The 10,262-nt window shown below is 39.9% G+C and overlaps 1 long non-coding RNA gene across 1 annotated transcript; it reads left to right on the top strand.

The window, feature by feature from the left end:
- Nucleotides 1–8,754: 8,754 nt before the first annotated feature.
- Nucleotides 8,755–10,066, top strand: LOC136471029 (uncharacterized). Its single transcript, XR_010761907.1, has 3 exons — nucleotides 8,755–8,861; nucleotides 9,667–9,774; nucleotides 9,873–10,066. It is a non-coding gene; the product is annotated as an uncharacterized lncRNA (long non-coding RNA).
- Nucleotides 10,067–10,262: the final 196 nt, after the last annotated feature.

Genomic DNA, 10,262 nt, shown 5'->3' with positions numbered 1-10,262 from the left:
GGGCCGGAAGCGAGGCGGCGGCCCGCGAAGGAGAAAAACCCTTTTTCATTTATATTTTCAAGAAATTTTTAAATGCCAACTTTCAAATATTATTTTGAGCAATAAAATGACATATTTTGAAAATGTACCAAAAATGAAAGTTGATTAGAATTTAATTCTCTACAACTTTGCTTTTATGACCAAAGCCAAATTCTTTTTAGATTTTGAATTGTAAAATCAAAGTCCATGTTTAACTCAAAATCCTAATTTTTGGGAAATTACTTTGGAAGCAAAATTTTGAATTAATTTGAATGCAAACCTTGCTCCAAAAATTGAACTAAATATTTCTAGATGATTTACCATGATAGCCAAACAAGTTCTACTAACCTAGCAAGCAAAATTAGGGCAAAACAATTCTAACAAAGGTATGTAACATTCAGGTTTCACAACATGTTTCAATTGTTTCAAAGCAGTGTTTCAATTGTTATTTACATGATTAGGCATATGTGATTTGAATGCTTGATGATGCATGATATGCATGATTTGCAGTGCCTAAATGCAGGCATAACACCGGGGTGTTACAACTTATAAGAAGTACGTGCAAGATCCCGACTGCTATGATCGAAGATCTAAGAAGAAGAAGATCAAGTATGGCACGAAACTGAAACTCAGGTGTGATTTCCTGATAAGTACCAATACTACTACTACTCTACTACTACTGCTGCTCTTCTCCTAATACTACACTTACTACTCTACTCTGCTCTAGTACTCCTACTAGTACTACTACTCTACTCTACTCTACTCTACTCATGACTACTAGTTCTACTCCTCCTATTGATTGTATACTATATATGCTCTAACGATTGTGTATTATACATTGTGCAGTGCGCTAAACAACCCTATAGCTTAGTTTTATGTGGATTCTACATTTGTGAGTACCTGAGGACGTGCAGTAGATTCAGCAGCAGCTGGCAGCAGCTCAAGAAAGCACAAGGATGGTGGAAAAGGGAGAAGGTCGACCAAGACTTCAGACAAATAGTAGCAAACATATGTAAGTTTGTCACAGAGAGCGCGCATGAAGGGAATACGTTCTTCAACCGGGAAAGCGAGTTAGCGCGGGATCCGAAGTTCGATAGGATCAGAAACTGGAGCACCAAGTTACGAATCTCGGATTATATTCTGCCGGACCTCTTTTCCAGTAAAAAATGATATGTATGAATGACCTTAGTTGCTGATGTACGTATGATTTATGTTTATGATGAAACAATGATGAAGACTTCACTGATGTAATAACTTAATGTCGGTTCGTACAACGAGAATGAATGTAATATATGTTTGTCATCTATTTTCTGCTTTATATGTGTTTTCATTAGTGAAATTTTAAATTCAAATTTGAAAAAGCATTTTTTTAAATATGGAAATCATTAACCGAGGCGGGCAAGTAATAAAAACCGCCTCGGTTAAAATCTTAACCGAGGCGGGCGTCTTTATTCAACCGTCTCGGTTAAAATCTTAAGCGAGGCGGGCTCTTTACGACAACCACCTCGGTTAATATGTATTAACCATGACGGTTAGCTTATGATGCCCGCCTCGGTTAATATATGGCCAACCGCCTCGGTTAAGGCCACGATTAACCGTGACCTTTGTGCCGAGGCGGTTGGCTTGCCGGCCTCGGTTAAAGTTCGTGTAGTAGTGAAGTCGCGGGGAGGAGTCGCGGCCACCGGAGGATGTGGGGGGGGGGGGCTGAAGGAGACGCGGCCGCGTGGAGGATGTCGCAGGGGCTGAAGGAGACGCGGCCACCGGAGGATTTCTCTGAATCTTGATTTGCGTTCCCTGTTGTTGGAGAAGGCTAAGTTTTAGGTGGTGACCTTTTTCCGGTTGGTGACCCAAACCATGGTATGGGCGTCGTGTTTAGGTTCTCATTGTTGGAGACAATCTATAAGGAGCTATTCCATGTTAACCCATTTGGCAAAAAAAAAACTTTCAAACAGTTTTTGAAGCTACTGAACAAGTTGTGCCAAATAGGTCTTAGTGCGACAAATAATACAAAATCACTATAATAATTAGGGGCATCTAGGTCAATTATCTTGAACACTAATTTGTCTTCGAGATATTAGAGTGACATGTTTTTTAGACAGAGTAGTCTCTGGTTGTAGCTCCTCATTGTTAGCATTAGAGCAATCCGAATTATGAAACTATAGGACAGTAGCCATAATAAACAGTACATGTGGAAACCATATTCTTAATAGATAGTTTCTCCAATTTAAATTTTCATCCAATCATTTATCATCTCTCCTATTATCTACATATCGCAACTCTTACTATCTACGTTTCTGCGTAAATATAGTTTCTTGTACAAGAAACCATTTTTCAATCTATTCTCCTTAATTTTGAATAACGCATCGATGTTTTGCTTATCTGTTATCCTACCATGAAAATTATTCATTGGGCCTGTCCTTATAATCCAGCACCACGACAAATGTATCGGTTTCATGATTTCATCCATTTTATCCTGCTAGGAGCAGGAGAGACAGGTAGGACGAAAATATCCACAAACTAACGAGTGCTGTACTCCCTCCGTCCCAGAATATCTGTCGTTCTCGCTTCCCGAGAAATAACTTTAACAAAAATATATATTAAAAAATATTATTATTTATGGTACATAATTAGTATCATCGGAAAGATCTTTGAATCTAGTTTTTTAATAAATTTATTTGGAGATACAAATGTTGCCAATATTTTCTACAAATCGAGTCAAACTTGTGGCACAAAAACCGGAAACGACAATTAAATCGGGACAGAGGGAGTAGATGGCAAGGGAACATATAGTAGTACGTCCGTACAAAGAGCAATGGACATTATTACCTTGGTCCCCAGAAAAAAAAAGTAATTTAAAAGTAATTTTAAGTTTGGATTGAGTCAAACTTTCTTAGCTTTGGTTAAGTTTATACCCGCCCTCAATTTTAAATTATAAGATGTTTTGACCTTTTTAGATACATAACTTTTATTATACAATATTTAGATATACAGTAAAAGCAATATATCTAGAAAAGACAAAAACTTCTTATAGTTTGAAATGAAGGGATTAGAAAATTGTTAAAATTTGTGGCTCTAAATACTCATACTAGCTAGGAAAGTATATTTGGTAATGAAGTTAATATATAACTATTTGGTATCATAAATAACATTAGTTGTTTTATATATTTGTTTAAATTTTACTCCGTACGTCTGTGCATGGACATGGTAGAAAGTCTACTACTCGTAGAATCGTATTTTTTAACAGTATATCCGAAATGCACGGTGCAGAGAGTCCATGTACAGTAGCACCGTCCATCAGCACTCGATCTGTTTCCTGTCAGAGATCGCACACCGGTGGCTCGATCGGCCAGCCGGCTACTGGGCGGGGTTGCAAGGCGCATGCATGTATGCAAAGCCAAGAAAAACTCATGGACCAAATTAACCCATCTCACCATCGACCACCATTTGCATTGCGAGCTACTAGCTCCTACAGATACTCCACTTGCAGAGTTGCATTATTTGCATATATATGCAGCTGCGTTGGTAATGACCTCGCAGTGGAACATTCGAGAAACATATAGAGAGCAGCTACTGCTTGCTGCACTATTATGGGTTTGTTTGGTTGGTAGGAGTGGGAGTGTGGGACAAGTGTCCTTGTCCTACACCAATGAGTTTAATGCTACGGAGAAGTGTTTGGCTTAGTAAACCGATATAACTTATATGAGCGGATACTAAAGCTTCCTTTAGCACGGCTCATCCAAAACGGCTTCACCGGTGAAGCCAAAGCCGATGAAGCCAGAAAAAGTGGTTTTTTTCGGCTTCTAGTTCATTTTAATCCCGGCTTACAAAACGGCTTCACGCTACAGTGTCTTGATTTGCGCAAAATAGATGAAGCCGAAGCCGACATAAGCCGTGCCAAAAAGGCCCCAAAATACCCTCGAGACGTCCAAATTAAGAGTGTGTTTGGTAGCCCCAACACCAACCGCTCTTGTATCCGCCTGCGTAAAATGTGAAAGAAGGGTCATTAGATGGATACATTACTGCATTGTTGCGCGCTCAAATCCGTTGTATCTACCAGGCCAGACTGAGTTGATACAAACTACAGGACACCTCTAAATTATAGAAATTCATAAAATTTAGGCGAAATTTCTCCGAATTTTCAAACACTGGGCATTGGTCCCTTAGACTAACTCTTGCTGAATCTACAGAAACCACGTAGGGAGTAAGACACACTCAGTTATCAAGATCAGAAGAGAAACAGATAAAATGGCTATTAAGCTCACAAAAGCATGCAAGACAGATCGAGACATTGGTTCCAAGTTCTTGTCTCTGGCTCCTACTCCTAGTCATTCTCACCAGTATATAATGAACAAACTGCACTACCAAACTTTTAGTACGCCATGCTCACTCCCATCTCCAAGCTTCTTTTTATCAACTGAAATGCTTTACTCCTACATTTTTAGAGGGAAAAAAAAGGCTAGCTCTCATCGCAGCTTGTGCCGGATCTATCCCAGTCTGCTGCTGGCATGCAAATGCAATGCAGCTCGCTTGTCCTGTCCTGCATGAAGGACACGCATGTGCGTGCATGAGCAGCTACGAGTAGCTAGCTAGCTGTAGCCTGTAGCTGCAGGCATGTCGGCGCGGAAGAAGCCAAGGAGCCGATGAATACGCCCGGCCGCGCGCATGACGCATGCATTGTTCTCGGATCCTCTCGGCGCCTCTCGCCCTCTCTCGACGCATCGATCCATCCATGCATCGATCTTCCCGATGCAAAAGTACGTGAGTCTGTTGTGATCATTTATTCTGCATATTTCCTATTGTACAGTCACCTGAAATCTGTCTCTATTTCAGGCGATGCCTCCTCCATTGGATGGAGTTTGCGATCTGTGCGCTTTGGGTACGATCTTTCTTATCGGGTCCGGGCACCGGAGGCCGCATCCGCTACTACCCAACGGACCGAGAACCCAATTCGGAGACTGTTCGTACTCCTCGATTCCCGCGCATAAAAAGGTATCGTGCTTTCTGGAGCTCGTCGCGGTGGCGATTGTTCTGCCCCTCTCCGTGGTTCTCCCCGTCGAGGCTCGTCGGCGTCCCCTCCTTGACGATTCGGAGGCTCGCTGCTCCGCCATAGCGTCGAGGCTCGTCGGCGTCTCCTCCTCGGCGATTCAGAGGCTCGCTGCTCCGCCATAGCTTGATGTCAGCAGGTACCTTCTTACGCTGCGCTCTCTTTCCCTGATTCGAGCTCTGTTTTTTGGGTCATCTGTGTTTATGGTTCAGTAGATCTACGCTTTGATTGCATCTTTTATGTATTTGTGGTTCGATTTCATGGAGGATGAGTCTGCTTGCTTTCGCCTCACCTGGACGGGCGTTGTCTCGCCGAGGATGAGTCTGCTTGTGTCGTCGCTTCAGCGGCAGCCGACGAGCGACCGGGCGGAAGCAAGGTGGGGTGGGGATGATGTTAGGCGAGGTGGATGAGGGGTGATTTGCGCTTATTTAGCCCCTTGATTTTGCGCTTGTTTGATTTTGTTGTGGGTTTTTAGAAGTCCCCCTGCTCGAGGGGTAGTAGGATAGGCGCCAGGGCAGCTGCAGCTTGCCTCCATGCTGGGTCTGGTTCGATTTGCGGCTGGGATCGAGGGAGAGCTAGGATTTGTTTGATTTTTAATTTTTTTAGTCGCCCTGAAGGAGCCTGACAATTGTGAAGACGCTTGCATTGCTGGTAGAAGATTGGATCCAGGTGAAGTATAGGGGATCCAGCAGATCCGGAGGAGCATTGCAATATGGTGTCGATTTGCATATGCTGGTACATGATGTGGTGTCGATTTGCTTGATTGGTAAAATCTTCTAGCGTCAGGAGGTCATAGGGTTAGAGATTGGTGGTGTTTATGTTTGTTGTGTTGGGTTGAGCGAGCTAGCTACGGCCCGTGCTGTGTGCCATGGTGTAGCAGCCTGAGCATTAGGGCGATTTGTTATTGTTCTTTGTGTGCAATGGTTTTTATGGTCAGCAATGGTGCTTGCTTTTTTTGCTTGGTATGGTTGTTCAATGGTTTATTTGATCTATAGTTGAAGAGAGGACTATACCACAACATATTGAAAAATTGAAAAGGGCTATTCTCTACCTGAATGTGCTGCTTACTGATCTATTATTGGTTTTATCCTTAACAAAATGCTCTGCAATATAGATTATCATCATATAAGTAGTAAATTGCACACTTAAATTACTGCAATTATGGTGTTTAACATGTGTAATATCCAGTCTTTTAACTGTGTGTTCCATTCTTTTTTGTTCATTTCAGATTCAGATACTAGTTCTGATTTACAGTGAGTTGTTTGATAACTTGATTAGTTTTAATTTTTTTTTGTATGGTACTGAGCTTCCATCAGAGTACGGTTCTCTGTTGAATATATGCTATTGCTATTGATAATGCTATGATATGATTTCAGATTTAGATACAATGTATGCTATATATGCTATTGCTAATGCTATGATATGATTTCGATCCTCCATGCATGTGCAGATGTGCTCGCTGATTCACATGATTAAATAGGACTGCCATTTAGTAGTTTTTGTTTATTTGGTTCTATCAGATACGTTAAATAGGACTGAATTGATTTGTGTATGTGTCTGCATGAGCTCACATGCATGGTTTATTTTAGAAATTTGTTTAAGCTCCCACAACTTACTGCATGTTTTGGAGTTTTATGGGTCCTGGTATTTTAGTCAGTCGTTGTGGACCCTCTTGACATAGGTGATACACATGTGGTACCTGATTTTGTGTGCCTTTGTTATGTAATTTTGATAACTGAATTATGTGTTGTACTATACTATTGTACTATCTGCATATTAATAACAAACCATGAGAGTGCTATGCATTCCGTATTTCAGGACTAAATTTCCTTTGCACAATATATGCAAATTGTATAGGGTGAGCAATACTGTCCACAAGCAGCATGTCAAGCATCTAGGTGTTCTGGTCAAAATCATGCTCCTGTTCTAGTAATTTCCTTCTTTATATATAAGTCCTTGTACTAGTAATTTTAGCTTCTTATGCACTTGACATGCTAGGCCCTGACCCCTCATCTGTAGAGAGCTTTGCTAAATTTCAATTCGATTGGTTTTTTACTGCAGCTAGCAATGAGATCATTAACCATTTTTTTGTTATGTAGCCATGGATGATGATGAGTTTCTTTCTGATGGTGAGAGTGAGGATGATCTTCCTAACAACTCAGAAGAGGAAACCTCTGATCCTTTCAATGATGGCGAGGTACTAAGTTTATTTTGAATTTGTTTTTGTGTGTGCACTTGTGTATTATAATAATTTGATATATGATATATCTTGTTGCCTTTTTTAGGATCCAAATCCTGAAGATGATAATATTGATACTAGTGAAATGCTGAAAACTTTTAAGCATGTTCAAAAAGCCGTTTGTGGAGTATGTTGTGAAACCTTTGTCTGTTAATATCTGATATATTATGTTGTGGTTGTTTTAGTTTTGTATTACTCCTGTAGTAGTAGTAGTTTAGGGTCCATGCTAGTTTTATTGTTCCTGTATATACTACATGATTATTATACTGTAGATGATTGAGTGATACTGGTGGCATTGGTCCTTGCCTATTTTTCTTTTCTGTTCTTGAATGCTTGATGTCATCATGCACTTTTGTTCTTGTATAGTGCTATTTGCATTTGAACTATACCTGATATTTTTGTTTCTATTATGTATTCTCAGTTTGCTAAGTTTGTTGAGAAGAAAGGGAAAGCAAGGGTTTCAGGTGTCCAGACTAGAAAGGTAAATTCAGTAGCATTACGATTGAGCGGATGCATGATGAGCATGATATTTCAGGGAATAGGTTTTGTTCAAAAAACATAGCCAACTAATGAAGTTTTTTGCTAAATTTGTCACCATGTTTAGTGATTCTAGTATCCTAACCAGATTTTCTTTTTTGTTGCATTGTTTTACAGAGTATCAGAACAGTTAGAGGTAGAGGTAAAGGGAAATTGAGTGGCGCTGCAGGTACATTAGAGAGACCAGGAAGTAGGTTTAATAGCAAGTACTTTGGAGAAAAGATAATAGCAAAGTTGGATGAGTGCAAAAAGAAAATTATCAGGCATCATGGCTTTGGAATTTTACTGGAGTACGATGGTTGCTCAGCACCCAGAGGATTTGTGCAATGGATAGCAGATCAAGTAGATGTGAGTTGTAGTGACATAGTAGTTGGAGGGAAAGTGATTCCATTGGATCCATTGTCAGTCCATCTCTTTTTAGGGCTTCCAAATGATGGTGAAGATATTAAGGAGAATTATACTGAGTCTACGAAGAGCAATTTCCTTTCAGCAATCAAAGAGCCCTCTTTGCCCACGATCAAGATATTTGGGGACAAGTTGGTAGGAGGCACGTTATCTGATGATGACGTGCTTCGATACTTCATGGTTGTAGCCTTGTCTACATTTCTTTGTGCTAATTCTAGTACTTATCCGAGCCCGTAGTATCTAGGTTCATTGATTGATGTATCTAAGGTGAAAGAATGGAATTGGTCAAAGTTCATCTATGATTGGATGTTTTCTTCCATTACAAACTATAGAAAGAAGCATCGGAGTACAATTGGTGGTTGTAGATACTTTCTAGCTGTAAGTGTGCCTATATTTGTATTTTTTTCCTTTATTCAGTTGTTCGTTTTTTGGTTATGCAGCATGTTTTAGTGATGCCTTTGAAATCATATGTAGGGTTATTATCTTGATTATATCAACTTTGGAGTACGTAATCAGCTGCCCCTAGATCTGCCAAGAATCCATTGTTGGAAGGGCTCGATGATCAAGACCTTTGCTTCATATGATCGTGTGTTTGGTGAGATTTATGGAAAGCGACCGGTGAGTAGTGAACCTAAAAATTCATATTTGTAGTTGTGATGTTGTGTATCCATGAGCTTTATTGATGTATCATGTATCCTTGCTGCATGAGTTTAGATCTTTCTAGAGTTGTATAAATATTTCTTAGTCTTAGTGCCCTAAGGCTCTTCTGATTCTTACTGTCAGCAAAATGTTGACCTTGTGCTTTATTAGAAAAAATTCTCTTCTGATTTTGCTAACACAACTTTTCATCTATTTATTGTGGTTTTGCTTGCCCAATATACATTGGTGTTGTATTGTCTAGTATGAAAAAAATCTACCAAAAATCTTGAGTGTTGATCTTAGGTTGCTTACTTGATCAAAGGCATTTATTGCAATCACCAATAATATAAATTACAAGTTACGACCATTGCAATTTTAGTTATAAGCATGTGCAATATGCATGTTAAATCTGTGCAAGTGTCATTCTTGTATTAAGTTCATAGCTCAAGATTGTGATTTCTGTAGCGATGTTGTTGGTCTGACTGTGATTAATTTCAGAGGCTGCCTATTTAGTTTTTAGAACCAGTGGCTATCTATTTAGTTGCAGGCAGTGTTTCATTTTGTCCTGTGCAGTATTTATTAAGTTTTAGAAGTGATTTATCTGCTGTGTGATATCTCAAAACTTTCTACATCTAATAGCCCCTAGTTCTCTATGAAGTTTGTGTGGCTGCCCATGCCTTGTTAACATTCTGTTATTGGGTTTTTGTTGACTTCTAATGCACATCTAGAGTTGTATTAGCTGTATGGGTTTTTTGAGATCACTGGTTGAGTTGATTTTATGTAGGTGAAATCCATCGATGACACATGCTATGCTGAAGAGTATCTACCGGAAGAGGCTTGTGCTCTTTTTAGGAGAACTTTGGATAGACGTTGTGATTTCATCAGGACAAATGTATGTGTCTTTGTGCAATCCTTTGATTTGATCATTTCATTACTCTTGTATAATGAAATTTACATGATTCATATGTTACTATTAACTTGGCATTACAGGACATGGATAACATGTGCAATATTTTTGAAAACCACCATACAAGACTAGGCTTTAGGAGCCCGGGCACACTTGTTGCTAAGATGTTTATGTATATGCATAGGACTCATGTAATTAATCATGGTGGTGATGCTTCTGATGAGGCTGAGGGTTCTGCTGCTAGAGTGCCCCCTCCAAGACATGATGATGGTGATGATGGAGTTGTTGATGGTATCTGTGCTGAATATGAAGCTCCTCTTCCTTCTCCAGCACATCATAATGGTGATGATGATGCTGTCCGTGCTAAATATGAAGCCCCACTGCCTTCTTCAGGACATTTTGTTGTGCAAGATGATGTATTTGATGCGGGAATGGCTGGTGATACAAGTAAAACAGCTGTGAAAGAAGTGGAT

The sequence above is a fragment of the Miscanthus floridulus genome, chromosome 8, assembly GCF_019320115.1.
Source record: "Miscanthus floridulus cultivar M001 chromosome 8, ASM1932011v1, whole genome shotgun sequence".
Taxonomy (NCBI): domain Eukaryota; kingdom Viridiplantae; phylum Streptophyta; class Magnoliopsida; order Poales; family Poaceae; genus Miscanthus; species Miscanthus floridulus.
The sequence above is the reverse complement of the archived record's forward strand: the minus strand, read 5'-3'. Positions and strand labels throughout refer to the sequence as shown.